The 21,857-nt window shown below is 38.1% G+C and overlaps 1 long non-coding RNA gene across 1 annotated transcript; it reads right to left on the bottom strand.

Annotated features, from left to right (window-relative positions):
• Nucleotides 1-14,288: 14,288 nt before the first annotated feature.
• On the bottom strand, nucleotides 14,289-20,338 carry LOC126624970 (uncharacterized). The gene is made up of 2 exons (XR_007624272.1): nucleotides 20,266-20,338; nucleotides 14,289-14,450 (listed from the first exon to the last, which is right to left on the bottom strand). It is a non-coding gene; the product is annotated as an uncharacterized LOC126624970 (long non-coding RNA).
• Between the last annotated feature and the right edge of the window lie 1,519 nt (nucleotides 20,339-21,857).

The following is a 21,857-nucleotide window of genomic DNA, read 5'->3' on the forward strand; positions in this document are numbered from 1 at the left end:
CACCTCACCGCAAAGAATTTGCTTCTTGCCATTAAAGATGAGATGGACAACCCGGTTGGCGAAGTTAAAAAGGCCACTGCCATGATCTTCATCTGAAGACACATTCATGATGCACTGCAAATCGAGTACCTTGTTGAAGAAGATCCGCTAACATTTTGGGTTGCTTTGGTTGATCACTTTGATCTCCAAAAGGAAATCTTCTTGCCTAAAGTAAGATATGACTGGCAGCATCTACGCTTGAAGGACTTTAAGTCCGTGAATGAGATTAATTATGAAGTTTATCGAATCCGAACACTTCTCAAGTTCTGTAACGAGAACTTGACCGAAGAGGATCTCCTGGAGAAGACCTATTCAACCTATTCGCCACCAAAATTTTCCAGGAACAATAATATAGCGCTCAAAAGTTCACCAAGTTTTCAGATTTGGTCTCTGTTTTACTTCCACCTAATGGCCAAACCCTGCCTTGTTTTATGGTTTAACTTTGAACAATTTTTCCTTTAGGTTTGGATTATTTATTGGTGATTTCTTTTTGGATATTAAGTTTTGTATTTACCATCATTGAATATTTAAATTATTTTGAATGGATACTTGTTTTTAGAACTTTTATGCATGTGACCGATTCAAATTCATTTTTATTTGTAGGTATGCATAGTGGGAAAGTTAGTTGTCTGGCAGATAGTGCAATCACACTCAACCTGTTCACCATTTTACATGAACGCATCTATTTCACTAACTTCATACCTAAGAATGCACCTCTGACAACTCTCTCAAGCTTATCCAACCTGATCGAAGGATACAGTAAGGCATGTACAATGTTGTCCAATGGTATAATCTCGACCATTGATGAGGCACTCTGTTCTCCACGTTCTGAATGAATGTTGTTGAGTTTCAAGGACATTAGAGATAATAATTACCATGCTGAAACCTATGTAGAAAATGGAGTTGAATTTCTATGCATCACTTTCTACAAATATATCCAAAAGCATATTCTAGAGAATATGGTGCATATCTTGAGCGGTCTATATACTACAACCATACGCCTTATAAAGAGCCACTATGTGGTTGTCCCTACCTCACGGATCGCGCACAAAATTACACCTTGGCATGATCGTCTGAGACACCCTGGACGACTAACGATGCGCCGTATCCTCAAATCATCACACATGCATCCACTAACTTGAAGTTTAGGTTTGATTCAAGGAATCGCATGTCAAACCTGCTCCATGGGAAAGCTTATTATTAAGTCTTCATATGAAAAGATTCATGCGAATCTTCCTACTTTTCTACAAAGGATTCAAAGGGATATTTGTGCCAAGCTCTTGATTGTTGCTTGGGGTCATGCAATATTGCACATAGCCATGTTGATCCGCCTGAGGCATGTTGCGACCCAACCATATAACGCCATTTAGTTAGTTATTGGATACGAATCCAACATATCGCATTTGCGCATTTTTAGTTGTGTGGTGTATGTGCCTATTTCGCCGCCCTTACGTAAAAAATGGGGCTTCAGCGAAGGATGGGAATCTATGTCGGATATGATTCTCCTTCAATTATACATTACTTAGAACCTTTGATAGACGATCTATTTATAGCTCGTTACGTGGATTGTCACTTTTATGAGACCGTCTTCCCGTCGTTAGGGGGAGATAAGAACATCACCGTTCCTGAATAATGACGCTATTCGTGTACAACTCTCACTTTGTCTTATTTAGTTCCCCGCACTACTTAATTTGAAACTAAAGTGCATGGCATATTAGATCTCTAGAGCATAGCTTAGAGGACACCAAATGCTTTCACAGATTTAGCGTGAGTGACAAGATCATATATTCCAGCTACGAATGTGCCTATAAAGATGGATGTACCCAATGTACGATGGACTTCCGTCCTAGAGGCCTGGGACGCCAATTTGGCCGATCCACGTACATTAGCGGCTAGCCAATCTTCTGCCCTTACACAAAAGCCTGGGACGCCAATTTGGCCGATCCACGTTCAGAAGTGTAATGAGAAGAATGAAATTGTGCGTTTCAAAGCTCGTCTTGTTGTGCAAGGCTTCTCACAATGCCTCGGGATTGATTAACAAAACTTATTCACCCATTATGGATGTGATTACTTTTTGCTACCTTATCAGTTTGATAGTTTCCGAAAAACTGATTATGCAGCTGATGGATGTAGTAACTGCATATCTCAATGAGGATCTTGGTACGAAAATTTATATGAAAGTTCCCAAATGACTTACATTGACTGGATCAAATATTTCAAAACCCTGAAACACACTCTCAATTTGGCTGAGGCGTTCACACTACGGTTTAAAGCAATCCAAAATAATGTGGTATAATCATCTGAGTGAGTATTTGACTATCAAGGATATGTGTACAACGAACTATCCCCTTGCATGTTCATTAAGAAGTCACATTTCGGTTTTGCGAGTCATGCAGTTTATGTCGACGACATGAACCTTGTCGGAACTCCTAAAGAGCTCGAGAGAACTGTCGCACACTTTAAGTCAGAATTTGAGATGAAATATCTAGCAAAGACTCGATAATGTCTCGGTCTCGAGATAGAGAACCATTCAGATGGAATCTTAGTACATCAATCAAACTACACCCAGAAGGTGTTGTGCCGCTTTAACAAGGATAAAGTGAAGCCTTCGAGTACTCCTTTGGCCGTTCGATCATTAGATGCAAAACGAGATCCCTTCTGTCAGAAGGTGGATGATGAAGAGATTTCGGAACCCAAAGTTCCTTATCTAAGTGCGGTAGGCGCTTTATTGTACTTAGCTCAATGCACTAGACCTGACATCTCCTTCGCTGTTAATGTTTTGACAAGATACAGAAATGCACCGACGCACAGATACTAGACAGGTGTTAAAGACATCTTTTGTTACCTTAAGGGTACTACATATCTGGGTCTGTTTTATCCCTATGGATCCACGAGTGAGGCCACACCTCCTTACCATGAGTCAATTCCAGTCTTGTTCGTTACGCCGACGCATGATATTTATATGATCGGCTTTAGGCATTCTCTCAAATGGGTTTTGTCTTTACCATTGGAGGCACCACGATATCTTGACGGTCAACTAAACAGATGATAGTTGCCACTTTGTTTAACCATGCTGAAGTTCTAACCTTACACGAAGCAACTCGGGAATGCTTCTGCCTAAGAGCAGTTATGGGCCATATTCGAAGCTCTTGCAATCTTTATCCCGTCATTCATATCCCGACGACAATTTATGAAGATAACGTAGCATGCATCAAATAGCTCAAGAAATGTTACATTAAAGGAGACAACACCAAGCACATTGCGCTGAAGTTCTTCTTCTCACATCAACAACAAGAACATCAAAAGATTAAAGTCACACAATCCGTTCACAAGATAATCTGACCAATCTCTTCACCAAATCACTACTGAAGGTGATGTTTCAAAAGCTTGTTCAAGGAATTGGCATGCATTAACTTTCTGAGTTGTAATATTGCTAGTTCTCTTTGGAATTATGTGAAACTCAGAGGAAGTATCCTAAAGTGTACTTGCTTGATCTTAATGTACTCTTTTGCCTACGATTATGAGCATTTTTTCCTTTGGGTTTTTGCAACGTAACAAGGTTTTGGCGAGGCACGCATTTTGGGTTGACCATATCCCTGATGATGTCTCGTAAACATTTCATTTGACTTTGCATTTCTCACGCATTTTTCATTAGACTAGGGGTTTTATCCTTACCTAGGTTTTACCATAGCCATTGAGTTTTTTGTGAGACTTAATTCCATTTGCAAGTTCTTACTTTACATTGAGATTAGCGTGTTCCCATAATTAGTGTCGACGAGTCGACTTTTTTAACTCTATATGATGCCGAATCTACTTGAGTATTTACACACTCAAGGGGGAGTGTTATAAACATTGTATTTAAGGGTGATTATGTAAATCCTAGATAAGATTTGATACTAGTTATTCTTCCCTATTAGGACTTGTATCCCTTGGTGGAGAATGAATCTTCCCCCCCCTTATTACTATAAATAAAGGCACTGCATAGGGGGAATAACACATCCTCTATGCAACCCTACAAACACATCTCTCTCCTTACTCTCTCTCTCTCTCTCCCATGCGCCCCCTCTCGTCCTTGTCAAATTAAAATAAGCTACGACAAATATTTCACTTTTTATGTCTTCTAACTTTATATATATAAAGTATGTGCTCTTATTATCTTCCGCCAGAAAAACCGAGTCAAATTCCAAGTGTTGCATTTTCACAAGTCATTTGAGAAATTAAAACAAATAAGAGTAGTAAAAAGTAGCAGGGCAACGAGATTTCCTGCCATCCACCAAAAGAACCAACTGCTCGAACTTTAACTAGCTCCGTTTCGTTCAGAGGTTCCATAGAGTAAAAGAAAAACAGTGCATTTAATTTGAAAAGAAGAGAAACAAGGGCAGATCAATTGACAGATGATCAACTGAACATACTCAAGATCCCACCGAGGAGGAGTTGGATCAATTTGTGCAGCAGCTGGGCAGTGAGGATGGGAATATTCACTGGGATAAATTCGTCTAACTCATGGCCCAGACAATTTCTGCATTAGCAGGGCAGTGAGGATGAGAATATTCTCTGGGATAAATTCGTCAGTCATAGCCCAGATTATCAACCCCAAGTGACCACTCTCACATTATTCTAGTACAATTGTCAATTTAAATACTCGCATTTTTGTCAAGTTATTGACGAAAATAATGTGTCAATATGTATAAGATATAAATATATTTATTTCTTGATAACTAATGTGTATAATAAAAGGGTAAGTTTATCCTCCTATAAAGGTTTAATGCAATTTTGTATTCCTCCTTATTGAAGGATTATGATTCAGCTTAATTGTACACTAATAATGTTTTAAGTGAATATTGTGATCATTTCATTTTTAGCTTCAATTTTCATATTGTGCTTGGGATTATGACGAACATATATGGAGAATTGAGCGATGAACACAATTAGGTGTTTAGTAAAATGTATTTGTAAAAGCGCTTTTAGTATAAAAAGTTGTGACAATCTTATAAACCTATCAAGTTGCAGATGATACTACTGGGCCCCCTAAAAATGTCATATGTTCTTACCTTTTCTTTCAATTAATCGACAATTGTTATCCATGAATGGATAAGCTCAGGACCTCCTCCAACAAAATCGAGACAAAATCGAGGCGAGACTCACTCAGACTGAATAATATACTAGTGTGTAATGTGCTTACTTATGTTAAGTATTTGATATGGGATTTCATAGTACGTAGTCTTTTAAGTTTTTAATTCATCACTAAACTTACAATATTATGTAGTATTAAATCATCTCACTCGATTAAATAAACGAATCTTGTAAAGATTTCAAACAATTGACAAAAAACAGAATGAAACAACTAAAGCACTCCCGCTCCCAGTAATCTAGCTTGGTAGATGCCCATGCGTACATAAACATCCAAGTTTGCGTTGGATTTAAATAGACATTGGTTTTACCACTTAGTACTATGGTTTAGTGGAATTCCTTTACACTTGTAAGTGAGAGTTCTTAGGTTCGATTTTCATCAAAGGTGAATTTGATCCATATTATTGCTAGCACATTGTAACGCTAAGTCCCCCTTTTAGTGCAGATAATATCGTTTTGTTAAAAAATAAAAAAATAAAAAAAATTTGGTTTTAATCAAAGACTTGAGAAGGAAGAAATCCTATAGTCAATTTAAAATTAAGTCTCTCATGGCTTGTTATTGTTTTGCTGTGTTGTGGTTTGGTGATCTCATAGGACAAGTGTATGTAGCTTATTACTGTTTTAAATCAAAGGGCTTATATGGCCCTTAAGTAGTTGGAACTTGTGTGGTGAAGGACAATTAGGATGAGCTTGTATGGAGGCATCCAGCGTTGATGAAATATGAAAATATATGTGATGTGTTGCAGCGATTAGCACCTCCACATTCCTTCTAAAATTCTTTTGTTCTTCCCACTTAGTACTACGGTCTAGTGGTATTTCTCTTCACTTGTAAGTGAAAGGTCTTAGGTTCAAATCTCGCAGATGGTGAATTCGATACCAAATTAGGTTGCCCATTGTGTGACTTTCTCGAACTCCCCATCCCCTTAGTATAAAATATATCGTTGTACTTAAAAAAAAAATTATTTTGCTCTTGTTCTTCGAATCACGGAAATACATCACACAAAATACAAACAAACATTTCAATAATTTATCATGGGCTCAGAGTTGATCAAACAAGATTGGGCGTTTCGTGTTCGAATCTCTGAAACCAAAAAGGAGGAAACAAACCCAGATTTCAAAGAACTATAGTTGTCGATTCAAGGTCTCACATGGCTACTTCTAGCGGTGGAGGAGATTTCAGGGCTCCTATCTTTAATGGGTCCAACTACAAATTTTGGTCCATCAAATGAAGATCATATTCAAATCACACGATTTCTGGAAGTTGGTGGACAAGGGTTTTGGAAACTCAGAAACGGAACATGATTCCAGAGATGAAGAACAATTGTCTATGAAAAGGATTTTCAAGTTAAGTGAATGAAACCAGAGATGCAAAAGCTCTTGGTATCATTCAAGGAGCAGTCTCATATGAGATTTTTCCTCGAATCTCAAACATGGAGACCTCCAAGGTTGTGTGGCATGTTCTACAACAAGAATTCCGCGGTGACAAAAAGGTTAGATCAATCAACCTACAATGTTTAAGGAGAGATTTTGAGTATACTAGAATGAATGATATTGTGAACCAAATGAAAACCTATGGTGAGGAAATGTTAAGCCAAAGATTAGTGCAGAAGATTCTTATTAGTCTGCCTAAATCTTCTGATTCCATTGCATCCATTATATAGGAAACTAGGTACGTTGATACTATTAAGGTTCATGAGGTGATTGGAATATTGAAGGGCTATGAGCAGAGATTGCATGGGCACTCAAAAAACTTGGCTGAGAAAGCCTTTGCTAGTCTTGGTGTGAGCCATTGAAAATAATTATAAGGCTCATGGGAGCAATTCAAACTAAAAGAAGGTTTGGAAAGGAGAAGGCAAGAAGTGGGATAACAAGTTCACTCTACAGACAAAACAAGAAACATATGGTGTTTCTACCAACACCAAGTGTACGATTTGTGATAAAATACACTATGGTGTCTCTTGGTTCAAGGGAAAACCTAAATGTACCAAGTTTGACAGGTTTGAGCTTTTGGCAAAAGATTGCAATCCAAGAAGAATCCAAGTTGTGAACTATACACATAAGGCAAAAGAATAAGTAAATGTCTTCTATGCTTGTAGAGTGACAATACTGGACAAGAAGACGGGAACTTGGTATATTGATAGTGAGTGCAGCAATCATATGACAGCACATGAATCATAACGTAGGCAATGTTCTTCGACGGATCTGCACGAGCAGACGGAGTGGGGACAGGAGTAGTATTTATGTCACCACAAAGACAAGTACTACCCTATTCCTTCTAATTAAGCGAGTTGTGCTCCAACAACGTTGCTGAGTACCAAGCACTGATTATTGGACTCCAAATGGTGATAGACATGGAAATCACAACGCTAGAAGTATATGGCGACTCCAAGCTCATAATCAATCAACTCTTGACTGAATATGAAGTGAGGAAAGATGATCTCATCCCATACTTCTGGCTAGCAACTGAACTGCTACAATAGTTCGAGGCTATGACGCTAGAACATGTGTCAAGAAAAGAAAATCAAATGGCGAACGGTCTTGTTAACTTAGCCTCAAGTATGGCGCTAGGAAAAGACGAAGCTGCAGACGTGCCAGTTTGCCAAAGATGGTACATCATCTCAATACTTCCAGTCGACACTGAAGAGTGGAAACAGTCAATGATCGACTACTTGGAGCATGGAAAGCTTCCGAACGATCATAGACACCACTCTAAAATACTTTGACGAGCACCTCGCTTCCTTTGCTACAAAGGAACACTCTACCGACGCTATTTTGAAGGGTACTTCTAAGATGCCTAGGTAAGGAAGAAGTCAATCAAGCCATGGAAGAAGCACACTCAAAAGAATGGATTACTACTGGCCAAGAATGGTGAATGATTGCCTGGAGTACGCCAAAAGGTGCTAAGGCTGCCAATTCCGTGCCAACTTCATACATCAACCGCCTGAACCATTACACCCTACAGTTGCTTCATGGTCGTTTAATGCATGGGGATTGGACATCGTAGAACCAATCACACCTAAGTCATTTGTAGGATAAGCCTACATCTTAGTTGCAACGGACTACTTCTCTAAGTGGGCTGAAGCCGTACCGCTAAGGGAAGTCAAGTAGGAAACTGTCATTCGTTTCATCAAGGAGCATATCATCCATTGATATGGTGTGCCTTGACACATCATCATTGATAATGAAAAACAGTTGTCCAACCGACTCATGGATGAGCTCTGTTAGAAGGCCGACCATTCATCGCTACTGCCCAGACACATATTGATGTGGAAGCTTTAACCTTAAGAGGAGATTCAGTTGTATTCAAACTCTTTGAAGCTATCAAGCGTCCTCTTCAACCTGAAGAGTGTTTTTGTGTTGATGTTTTGGATGGGATTGTGCATGCAAACTTTGCCTCACGATCGTCTAACGATGAGCTGTTAACTTGCCTCACCAACCATGATGCTTCTTTATCTATGTAAGAAAATGTGGTGGACTTCATTGTTGCATTAGATAGTGCACCAATTCATAAACCAAAGTGGCGACATGTTTATGAAAGCCTTGGAGTGCCTACGCAGCCTCTTCTTCCTTCAAGTAAGCAAGCTCCGAAGTTAGAGCTCAAGCTACTGCCAAGCCACCTCAAGTATGCTCATCTCGGGGTGAACGAAACCTTGCCTGTTATTATTGCTACTGATCTTAGTGACACAGAGGAAGAGAAATTACTGAGAGTTCTTCGCAAGTATCAAGATGCTCTGGGGAGGACACTCGCTGACATTAAGGGCATTAGTCTAGCTTTATGCATGCATAGAATTTTTATGGAGGCTAGGACTAAACCAATTGTTGAAGCTCAAAGATATCTAAATCTGATCATGAAGAAAGTTTTAAGAGTTAAGGTGATGAAGTTACTCGATGCAGGTATCATTTATCCAATCTCGGATAGCAAATAGGTGAGCCCGACTTAGGTGGTTCCAAAGAAAACTAGTATTACTGTGGTGAAAAATGATAACAACGAGCTTGTGCCTACAAGGATGACCACTGGATGGCGAATGTGTTTTGACTATAGAAACTCAATGACACCACCAGAAAGGATCATTTTCCACTGCAATTCATTGATTAGATGCTTGACAGACTACCCGATCATTCTTTCTATTGTTTCTTTGATGGTTATTCAGGGTACAACCAAATTCCAATTACCCCTGAGGATCAAGAGAAGACAACGTTTACATGCCCTTTTGGTACATTTGCATACAAACGAATGCCATTTGGATTGTGTAATGCCTCTGCCACTTTCCAACGATGCATGATGAGTATTTTTTTTCCGGAATGGTTGAAAATATTGTTGAGGTTTTTATGGATGACTTTTGTGTCTTCGGTGATTCTTTTGATATATGTTTGGATAACTTATCTTTGGTTTTGGAAAGGTGCAGTGAGACGAATCTTGTGTTAAATTGGGAGAAATGTCATTTTATGGTTAAGCATGGCATTGTGCTAGGACACCTAATTTCAAGCAAAGGAATAGAGGTCGACAAGGCCAAGATTGAGGTGATAACCAATCTGCCACACACCCACTTCAGTGAAGAGTGTGAGATCTTTCTTGGGACATGCGGGTTTCTATCGAAGATTCATCAAGGATTTTTCCAAAATCAGTCATCCTCTTGGTAATTTACTTGCTAAAGATGCTACTTTTGATTTTGATGCAGCTTGTCATGAAACTTTCAACAAATTGAAGGATCTTCTCACATCAGCCCTAATTATAATAGCTCTGAATTGGACCTTTTCTTTTGAGCTCATGTGCAATGATTCTGATTACGCTATGGGTGCTGTCCTTGGTCAGCGAAGTGACAAGCTCCCCCATGTTATATATTATGCCAGCCGCACTTTGCATGATGCTCAGCTGAATTATGCCACTACGGAAAAATAATTACTTGTAGTGGTATTTGCTCTTGAAAAGTTTCGATCGTACTTAATTAGTGCTAAACCCATTGTGTATTCGGATCATTCTACTCTGAAGTACTTACTGTCTAAAAAAGAGGCTAAACCACGATTGATTCGATGGGTCGTTCTCTTGCAAGAGTTTGATTTGGAGATCCGAGATAAAAAGGGACGTGAAAATGTTGTGGCAAATCATCTCTCAAGATTAGTAAATGCAAGCACTGATGGAGCAGATTCATTGCCCCTACAAGAAAGCTTTCTAGACAAGCAATTTCTAGTGGTTACTCATCAAGTACCATGGTATGCTGACATTGCAAATTATTTGGCATCTGAAGAAATACCATCAGATCATTCGTCAGTGTGTCCCCTGTAAAACACTACTTTTGGGATAAGCCATACCTTTTCAAGCATTGCCAAGATCAAATCATTCGTCGGTGTGTCCCCTTAGAAGAACAAGAAAGCATTTTGAAGTTTGCTCACCAATATGCATGTGGTGGTCATTTTAGACCAAGAAGGACTGCATCCAAGATCTTATAGAGTGGTTTCATTTGGCCATCTTTATTCAAAGATGCATACCTAAGGTGCCAGGCTTATGATAAGTGTTAAAGAGTTGGCAATCTTTCTTAGAGAAATGAGATGCCCCAACAAAGTATTTTGGTGATCAAACTATTTGATGTGTGGGGTATAGATTTCATGGGACCTTTCTCTTCTTCACATGGCAATCTTTACATCTTGATGGCGGTTGATTATGTCTCAAAGTGGGTGGAGGCAATAGCTTCTCCAACATGCAAAAATTATGCGGTGTTAGGTTTCTTGCAGAATACTATTTTTCCCTAATTTGGAGTACCTCGTGCTATCATCAGTGACGAAGGTACGCATTTCTTAAACCGCACCATAGCTGGCCTTTGTGCCAAGTACCATATTCACCATCACATAGCCACCCCATACCATCCACAGACATTTGGACAAGTTGAAGTATCTAATCGTGAGCTCAAGAGGATTCTTGAGAAAACTGTAAGTTCATCTCGAAAAGATCAGAGTTTAAAGCTTATTGATGCTTTGTAGGCGTATAGGATAGCTTATAAGACACCAATTGGGATGTCTCTTTTTTGTTTAGTGTATGGGAAAGCTTGCCATCTGCCTATGGAACTTGAGCACAAGGCATATTGGGCTATTAAGCACCTCAATTGTGACTACCAGGCAACGGGAGAGAAGCGGAAGCTGCAGTTGAATGAACTGGAAGAAATAAGGAATGATGCTTATGAGAATGCAAAGATTTACAAGGATATGACCAAGAAATTTCATGATGCTCACATCCTTCGTAAAGAGTTCCATCCGGGTCAGAAGGTTTTACTTTTTAATCCAAGACTGAAACTATTCCCAAGAAAGCTCCAATCACGTTGGAATGGTCCATATCGTGTTGTACAAGTCCATCTTCATGGGGCTGTGGATATCCAAAACATGCAAACTAGTTTTGTCTTCAAAGTTAATGGGCATCGCTTGAAGTTATACAAGGAGTCTCCATATGATCTTGTCAAGGATTCCATCACTTTGAAGGAACCTGTTATTTGAATCAAACTGCCAACATGATGTCTAGCTCTAGACATTAACTAAAGTGCTTCTTGGGAGGCAACCCAAGCTTTCTATCTTTCATCTTTAGTTTGAATAATTTTAAATGTTCTTGTTCTGTTTTTCTCCTGTTTTCTGGTCTGTGTGTTTAGGTCCTACTTTTGGTCTCCTGATGCAGGTAATACTTCTGCAGTCTCTACCACAACTTCTAGCAAAGTTTCTTAATCCCACAGGTTACTCACACATCTATTATGGATAATGAGATGTGTTGAAGCAAGTTTGGGGGTCTTTTGGAATTACACCATGGAACCAAAATGCATTTTTACTGCTGCTACCTCGCCAACACAAATTGGTGTGTTCTTTCCTTTTCTTTATTTATCTTTATTTCATTTTGTGTTTCTTTCCTTCCATTTTTATTTCTCATTGTTCAAAATTCCTCTCATTATCATTGGGGACAGTGCTAGAACTAAGTTTGGGGGTGGAAATACATATTTCGTTTGTTTACTTCGTATAAAAATAAAAATAAAATATTTCTTGCATTTTTGTTGTTGTTTGTAGCTACTTCTCAATTCAATGATGAGATTTGATCTTAATTTTCTTCTTACTTTTGAGATGTCTAAGCATAGCAATAGTTCTTTTCATTTTCTTTGTGTTAACCATACTTTCTAGCAAACATCCTTGAAAAATAAATGTGCCTAATCTTGTCAATGTGAAACTTGAGCATGATTTAACGTTTAATATGTGAGTCATGTGAGATTTTGTAAACCTTGTAATCTTTTGAGCCTTTACATGATTGAACCATTATACTTCAGTCACATTTATTGTTGTGTGTTTGATCTCGTTTTTACATGTATCTCTAGAACTTGCTTTATACTTCTCGATTCATTTATCAATTCATGTAATAACTTGGAAGTGATATAGGCCATCTTTGGATCATTTGAATCTTTCATGCCTACCTATATGCTATGTTTATCCATAGTAGCCCGTTGAGCCGTTAACTAAACTATTTCTTTGTTAGCCATATCTCTTTACCGAGCTCCAATATTGGAGTTGAGCCCAAACACAGAAATCGATTCTGTATTGTTTTAAGAAAGTATTACATGGGTTGTGCTTTTGGGGGTTTCGTTTATGTAGAAAAATGGATGGAGCATGTATATTACAATGAAATGTGAATTTGATGGGTGATGTAGCTTTGCAGATTTGTGCAATGTCTCTTTCAATATAAAAAAACAAAAAAAATAAAAAAAATAAAAAATTGGAGAATGTTGATTTGTTGAAGATGTGCCTGCAGAAGCTTACTCTTATTCCTAAGTTTCAGTGATATCATAAGTACATTTTGTGATTGCAGAGTGATCGGATGATATTTATATATATTTTTACTTCGAATTCACTCGTCTTTTCTTAGTTAGTTCCTTATATTTTTGAGCTATTTACGTTATTTTGTGTTTATAGGATTTGTTATGCAAAGAAAATAAAAATAGAACAAGTGAAATTTTATGTAATAAATTCGTCAAAACTGTCTGTGTAGATCAGCTTTTAAATAAAATTAAAAAAATATATATATATAATAATAATAACAAGTCATGATGATGTTTGAAACATCATCATGATTCATGTTTTGTAGAAGAAGAAAGGAACGGCAAAGAAGAAAAGAAAAAGAAAGAAAAGAAAAAGAAAGGAAAAGGAAAAGAAGGAAAAGGAAAAGAAGAAAAAAAAAATATAAACAAGCAGAAAAAGGGAGAGAGAAGCAGCAAGCAGACAGCTGCCTTGCGGCAGCAGAAAGAGGATAGAGAGAAGTGGGAGCGGGAAAAGTCAGTGGAAAGCAGGAGAGACAGCTGGGAGCGCAGTAGGCGCAGAGAATGTGGTGGACAGCAACAGAAAAAATAAAATAGAAAAAAAAGAAATAAGGAGGAGGTCAGGAGCATGAGGATATAGACGGGATTGGCAGAAGAGACGCAAGGATTGGGCGGTCTTGGAGCGAGAGAAGGGAGCTGCCCTTTGGGCAGCTCGCAGAGACGCAGGAAGAGGACCGAGAGGAGAGTGTTGCCATTGGGCAGCTTGAGGAAGGGAAGTCAGTGGCGAGGAGGACAGGAGGTCAGCATGAAAATGCAGTTCAGAGTCCATGCAGTTCAGAGTCCAAGCAGCAGATCCTTTCTTTCGGTTTAATCTTTCCAAACTCCTATTTTATTTTTGTTTTAATAATGTGTAATTAATTTTATTTTGGCTAGAGGTTAATTCGAAACCATGAATATATTTGTAATATGAATTGATTACCTTCGGTTGTGATTTCATAAGTTGTGATTTCAATTTACTTATCCGTTCGTATAAAAACTGATTTGTGTATGTTGGTTGAGAGTGCACGCTTAATTTACATGCATGAATTTGATGCTAGAATATAAGTGAATTTCACCTAATCGTTATGAACTTATTTTCACAAGTAGTAAAGGTTGCTAGTCACAATCACGTTAAGTAAATTCTTGGCAAGAGTATCATGCTTTTCATAGTTACGAATGCCTCGTCAATGCTTATAGTTTTCACAAAGTTTAATGATCTTTGATTGTATCGCTATTGTGCTTTTCACGTAGGGGACTTTTGAAGAATGTTTTGAATTGTTGTATGCGTTTTTCCGTCCAATTCAATAACTTAAGGAAAACTTGAAGATTAAAAAAGTGCTGTTCACGGTTAATCTGGAGTATTGAGATTCACAATTTATTGAAAGAACAACTGAAAATCAATTTAGGTTGCATATGTGTCATGTGTGGAGAAGAACCCTCTAGCTAGTCCGTCATTTATCATTTTACCTTAATTTTATGTTTTTATCAATTCTGTAATTTAATTAAGTTTAATTTACTTTTCATCAAAACCAAACACCCATCCATTATTAAATTATATTATTTAGTTAGTTTGCTTTATTGTTAGTCTTTTAATTTAATTTCCGTCCATTTCAGTTCTTAGTGTCTAATCAGATCATTTTCATTATTTTGAGTCATCCTAAGTGTGTTTCGAGTTATTAGAGTTTTTAGCCTAGTTTTGTATCATTGAGTCTTGTTTAATATTTTTAAATTAATTTAGAATAGATTAGCAATCCCTCCTAATCCCCGGCCTAGAACGATACCCTACTTACATCTATACTACAATTGTCAAAAAGAGGGTTTAATTTGTGTGTCAAGTAATTTTCGCATCACAGAGTATAAATTTCCTTTTGAAGTTGAATTTGGGGAGTAACAGGTGCTCATGGTTTTATTATTTTGCTTTCAATTTGAGGTGGTGTGATATCGAGGTGTTGGAAAACTACTAAAGTGTACTTTCTCAAATTTTTTGATTTCCACATCCTTTCTTTCATGAGCCTATCTCCTTTAACCCCATTACAACCGTAATAAAGTCCTATTGATCCAAGGCATTACCTAAATATTAAGCTAGGTGGACAAACAAGCATATGGCGGCATGTACAATGAGATCACTTAAGTGAAACACATCAACCAAAACTTATGAGTGAATGAGCGTATGTCTTGTGAGAAGCTCACAAGTTTGCATATGATGATTTAAGGGAGCTTGGAATTGCATTGACATGACTAGTTCACACATGACATTTCAAGCTTTTGTCTGAAGGAAATTTGGTTATCTATTGGATGATGTTTTGAGCTCTTGTTGTTTAGTTCTTGGCTGTTTGTTTCATGGTTGGCACTTATCTCTGAGATCGAAATTGAGAAGTTCACTACTAAGTTGTTGAGTCAAGTCTTAGTTGAGTAGTTTTGTTTTGTTTTGTTTTGCTAGAGGACTAGAAAAATATTAAGTTTGGGGGTATTTTGATGAACCAATATTTATTCTATATTTCCCCATTTTCTATTTCTTTTCTTGTCTAGTTTAGTTGGAAGCTTTAAGTTTGTGTGATAGTTTTGCCATTTTGTGTTTTTAGGAGCAGCAGGATCAAGTTTGATGGAAAAGTATGCAAACAGTGAAAGTTTTGAGCGATTCCAATTGATGTTGATTCACAAGAGATTGAAGCTGATTCCCAGCCAATTGTTCCGAATTTAAGAATGAAGAAAGCAGACGTGTCAAGCTTTCTAAGGACATCTCTCATTCATTGAAATCTAAGGACTTTTGGTCTACCAAACGTTATGGCCAATTCTGCCCACTCTAGCTAATAAAATAAGAAAGTAAATGCACCTTGAACTTTGCTTTGTCATTAATACTTGGCAGAAAATTAGTTTTTAATTCCACTCATTAGACTTTGGAGCAAAGAAAAAGCCCAGAGGAAAAAGTGGAGAGAACAACTGCCCACTCCATTAACTAATAAAATCAGGCAACGCACGGCAACAAAGGAGTGGGTAGAAGACGGAAAAACGGATGGGAGTTTTCTATGAGTATGTAGAGCACGACAGAGGGAGTGGGATAGCAGGAGAAGTGGAATGGGGACAAAAACAGAGGGATGGCAGAGAGCAAAAAAGAGGAAAAAGGGAAAAAGGTGCCGCAACTCAAAAGGGAGAAAAGGAAAAGAAGATGCAGGCTCCTCTCTTCAAGGGGAAGATGATCAATGAGCTCCTCTTGTAAAAAAAGGGTTGTTTTCTTTCTTTGATTTTTAATGGATAATTCCTTATGTATTAAAATAAGTATGTGTGACTAATTTCTTTTTTGCTAGAGTGAGGCCATGAGCCTCAACATGATTACGTAGATTTCTCTTTCAATTGCTTAAGTGTTGTTACATGCCTGCTTTGATGTTTTCAATCACTAAATTAAACTATCTATGTGTCTTGATGCTTGATCACCATTAGGATGCTTAGAAAAGTCATCGGATGCAATTTTGAACGAATGTTACGTTAAAATTGGTTATGCTTCTTGTGATTGAGGATTGTAATTTCGCCTAAGGTAAATATCATACTTTTAGGGATTACATGGTTTAACAAAAGCATTTTCACCAAGATTAATGAATCACTCATGTTTATATTTAATACAAATGTCATGGATAAATTGCATGTAGTGGCATGCGTTATAGCTTGAATGTCACAAGTAAAACATACACAAGGAAAACCCAACCTTCAAAGCATGTGTGTTTTCAATTACTTAAGCAATTGGAAGAGCTACGTAGGAGTGTTGTTGGTAAATGTTGAACTCTAGCTCCTTGTCAATCTAAGTTTCTTCAATTATTTGTATTATCTTGAGTTTCTAGATTTACTTGCTTTGTTTAGTTGGATCACTATTCCTATAAGGCCAATTCCCATTTTAGATATTTGTTTAAGTCACGTACAGTAGTATTTAGTTTCATCGAATTAGTGTAGTTCTTAGAGTTAACTAAGTTAAATACACAAAAACTCGTAAATTGTTTATATCAGTCCCTGAGGAGATTGACCTTGCTTGAGCCATTCTATGCTACAAACACTTGTTCTCTTGCAAGAAATTTCTATGGTTTAACCCATGTGAGTTCAATTCAAAAAACATGTGAAAATGTATTGTGACAATAATTCAGCAATGTTCTTTTTTTTTTTTCTTTTTTTTTTTTGCCAAGAACCTATGTTGCTTACTGATCCACTGACTAAAGCATTGCCTATTGGAGAATTTAAACGACATATTTCTCATATGGGAGTGCTAGAGTATTTTGATCGGTGGGCGTAGTCCATCATCTTTCAATGGCTTGGGATTGCAGTTATAAGACAACAACTGTAGTCCTAATGAAGCTAAGGTTAGTTTCTTTTATAGCTAGTGTTTGGGCTTAAACTTAAACTTTGGGCTTAGAAGGGAGTTGGCCCAAAAAGAGAAGGAAAAGCCGAAAGGGCCTTTCCCGACTAGGTGTAGATCATTTGCACCACTTGCTCACCTACCCAAGGGCCAAGTGGTATAGACCAGCCAGCTAATCAGCCCAAAAGTACTTTATGATGGCAGTACAAGTAAATAGCTGATGAGTCACTATCCTTCAAACTGCATTCGGGCAAGATTATTGCTACAAGAGGCCAAGCCAAGGTGGCTATAAAAGGAGAAAGAGAAGTCAGAATCAAGGACACTCAAACAAACAAACAAAAGCACAAAGTCTGCTCAAAGCCAGATTTGCCTTCAAAACGAAGCTGCAGTCAGCCTAAGCCTTTATCCCTTTCGGGACAAACCCTTTGTAATAGCTCTGCTACCCTGTTCAACGCCTGCTGTAGTATTGATTTTCTTTCTGCAAACTCACCTCCCAACCCCTTTTCTAAGCTTTCAAACCTTCTGTTAACCCACAAAGATAGGAAGTTGCAAGACGATCAGCCTTGCCCGACCTTCTTTGTTTTTGTCTTTTCATTCATTAGCCTAGCAATATGTTGTATACTTCAAGTTGTATCCAAGTTATTTCTAGTAATATGGCTATTAAAAGACTCTTTCAGCGCTTGAATCCGATTTGAATATGTCTTCACAGTTCGAGTCAGATCTAAGTTCTAAGCCCTCGGTCATATAAGATTTGATCACCCTAAAAAGTCATTGGCCTCAAGGCATAAAAAAGAACCTGATGTGGACTTAACCCATCCACGACAAGCTTTGATAAACAAGAAGTCCGAAGTTACTCGGGGCGCAAGTAATCGACCTGCAACTTAGTTTTATTTCTGTTATATTATGATGACCATATAATGTTCGAGTACGGGATGAATTCTGATGGGAAGCCTCAAGGCCTATTCAAGGCCCCACAAAGGCACCTATTTGGATTCATCCTATTTCTCGGGCAAGAACATCGAGTACGGGATGAATTCTGATGGGAAGCCTCAAGGCCTATTCAAGGCCCCACAAAGGCACCTATTTGGATTCATCCTATTTCTTGGGCAAGAACATTGAGTACAGAAGGGGTTCTGATGGGAAGCCTCAAGGCCTATTCAAGGCCCCACAAAGGCACCTATTTGGATTCATTATGCTCTTTGAACTCAGGTAATCAGAAGTATGATGGTTATAAGACTCATATAACCAACAAAAGGAACCTTATGTGTTTGAGTACTAAGTTAGTTATTTATGAGAAGCCTCAAGGCCTACACCTAAGGCCCCACAAAGGCACTTGTCAATAACTGATCGGATCATATTTATATATATTTTTACTTCGAATTCACTTGTCTTTTCTTGGTTAGTTCCTTATATTTTTGAGCTATTTATGTTATTTTTGTGTTTATAAGATTTGTTATGCAAAGAAAATAAAAATAGCATAAATGAGTTTTAAATAATAAACAGAAAGAATATTGATTTTATTTTTGGATTGGGTTTTATTTTGGTTTATTTTATATGCATTGAATTGATTGTTTCATAGAATATTGGTTTTGGATTTGTTACTTGAATTTGTTCTTAATTCCCAAACTGCTACTAATTTAGAGTTTATGATACAAATCAATTTTGTATTATATTGTGAAAGGAGAATCCAAGAAGGTAGGCTGCCAGCGGAAGAAAAGTAAAAGGTCAGAAAAGAAAAATAGGGAGACAGCTGGGGGAATAATTTTGGAACAAGAGGAGAGATAGAAGGGATTGATGCGGGCCCTTGCAGGTGGAAAGCTGTGAAGACCGACAGAATTGAGGGCAGCGAAGCAGCCAGGAGAAAAAGGAAAATAAAATAAGGGAATCCAAGAGAGAAAAACGTGCAGGACTGATGAAGTAAATAAAAAAGATAGGAAATGGGCGCGGAAAAAGGCAGCTGCCTTTGGGCAGCGCTAAGAATAGAATAGAAAAATAAAAGGAAGGCTGTCTGGCAGCCTTGATGGACGGAGGGAATAAAATACGAGTGAGAAGTGGGAAATAAAAGGAAAGAAAAGCCAGGAGAGAGGGGGGGAGACGGAAAGATAAGGCGGTCTGGGGAGCGAGAGAAGGGAGCTGCCCTTTGGGCAGCTCGCAGAGACGCAGGAAGAGGACCGAGAGGAGAGTGCTGCCATTGGGCAGCTTGAGGAAGGGAAGTCAGTGGCGAGGAGGACAGGAGGTCAGCATGAAAATGCAGTTCAGAGTCCATGCAGTTCAGAGTCCAAGCAGCAGATCCTTTCTTTCGGTTTAATCTTTCCAAACTCCTATTTTATTTTTGTTTTAATAATGTGTAATTAATTTTATTTTGGCTAGAGGTTAATTCGAAACCATGAATATATTTGTAATATGAATTGATTACCTTCGGTTGTGATTTCATAAGTTGTGATTTCAATTTACTTATCCGTTCGTATAAAAACTGATTTGTGTATGTTGGTTGAGAGTGCACGCTTAATTTACATGCATGAATTTGATGCTAGAATATAAGTGAATTTCACCTAGTCGTTATGAACTTATTTTCACAAGTAGTAAAGGTTGCTAGTCACAATCACGTTAAGTAAATTCTTGGCAAGAGTATCATGCTTTTCATAGTTACGAATGCCTCGTCAATGCTTATAGTTTTCGCAAAGTCTAATGATCTTTGATTGTATCTCTATTGTGCTTTTCACGTAGGGGACTTTTGAAGAATGTTTTGAATTGTTGTATGCGTTTTTCCGTCCAATTCAATAACTTAAGGAAAACTTGAAGATTAAAAAAGTGCTGTTCACGGTTAATCTGGAGTATTGAGATTCACAATTTATTGAAAGAACAACTGAAAATCAATTTAGGTTGCTTATGTGTCATGTGTGGAGAAGAACCCTCTAGCTAGTCCGTCATTTATCATTTTACCTTAATTTTATGTTTTTGTCAATTCTGTAATTTATTTAAGTTTAATTTACTTTTCATCAAAACCAAACACCCCCCCATTATTAAATTATATTATTTAGTTAATTTTCATTGTTTTTAGTCTTTTAATTCAATTTCCGTCCATTTCAATTCCTAGTGTCTAATTTAATTGTTTTCATTATTTTGAGTCATTTTAAGTGTGTTTTGAGTTATTAGAGTTTTTAGCCTAATTTTGTGTCCTTGAGTCTTATTTAATATTTTTAAATTAATTTAGAATAGATTAGCAATCCCTCCTAATCCCCGGCCTAGAACGATACCCTACTTACATCTATACTACAATTGTCAAAAAGAGGGTTTAATTTGTGTGTCAAGTAATTTTGCGCATCAATAACTAACATAGTCTCTCGAATATATATAATTAAAACTCAAACATCCATTCTACATCTGCCATGCTGAAGATGGTAGTGGCACACCTGAGCAATTCAAAGTTAATCTTGATCGTGAGCCTCAAGGCCTACACCCAAGGCCTCACAAAGGCACCTTTTGAAAGTTAACTATGTCCTTCTCTTTTAGCCTTGCCCGACAAGCCCGCCAGTAAAACAGAAGCCCGACAGAAAGCATCAACCGGCGCCAACCTCTCGGGGAGCTGTGTGCTCGTCGGCCAGGAAGCATTCCCCACGGAAATTCCCGCCTCGAACATAGTTTTGGCACGCTCGGTAGGATTCTTTGATCAAAGCAATATGTCAAAAGGATCAGAAGATTTCCAAATTGCTTTATTGCACATGCTACAAAGACTAGAGAATGCTTCTGCAGGCTCCAAAAAAGAAGATGACCCGGTTCTAAGACCACCTATCCCTATGTCTTTACCTCATCTTGGGGAGAAAGATGATAAAGAAAAGAAGGGGCTTAAAACCAATCAACTAGAAGAAGTTACGGTGACGGATAAACATACGGATCCCTTCTCAGAGGCCCCTATAAATATGATCAGTATGGCCTGGGCAGAGAAGGGAACAGAGAAGGTCACAGGAGAAGAAGAAAGAAGACTGGTTGACAAACCCATAGAGGGGGGATTAACTTGCTTGAATATCCAAAAGCCGCCATATTCAAAGGAAGGGTGCTATGCAGTAAGTGCCAATGCGAGTGTGAACTCGAAATACCGCTCGCGAGAGCCCTTATAGATCATGAACTGCTCAGGAGGAATGAAGAACAAAAGAGAAAAGAGGCACAAGAGAAAGCTCGGCGGCCTGCAGGAAGAGATACCTCCTGAAGTGTCTTTCAGCGGTTAGGAGGCGATTCCCAACCAAGGGCTTTATCAGAAATATTTCATGACCATGAAGTTTCTGAGGAGGCAGAGGATAAAGATGCCAAGAAGCCAAAAGAGAGAAGTGTAGGGCACTCTCAGTACGGCCATATAGGAAGAGAGGTCAGGAGGAATGACAGGATAACAAACCCCGTCACAAAAGATAATCCTGCCCGCCTCGGGCAAAAATGGTATGTGGTCAGGAAGAATGGACAGCCCGTTAAGCAAATGGGTGCCTCTATGGTAAGAAGGGTTCAGAGGCAACACAAAGCCTACATGAATTCCTTGAAAACCC

The sequence above is a fragment of the Malus sylvestris genome, chromosome 6, assembly GCF_916048215.2.
Source record: "Malus sylvestris chromosome 6, drMalSylv7.2, whole genome shotgun sequence".
NCBI classification, from domain to species: domain Eukaryota; kingdom Viridiplantae; phylum Streptophyta; class Magnoliopsida; order Rosales; family Rosaceae; genus Malus; species Malus sylvestris.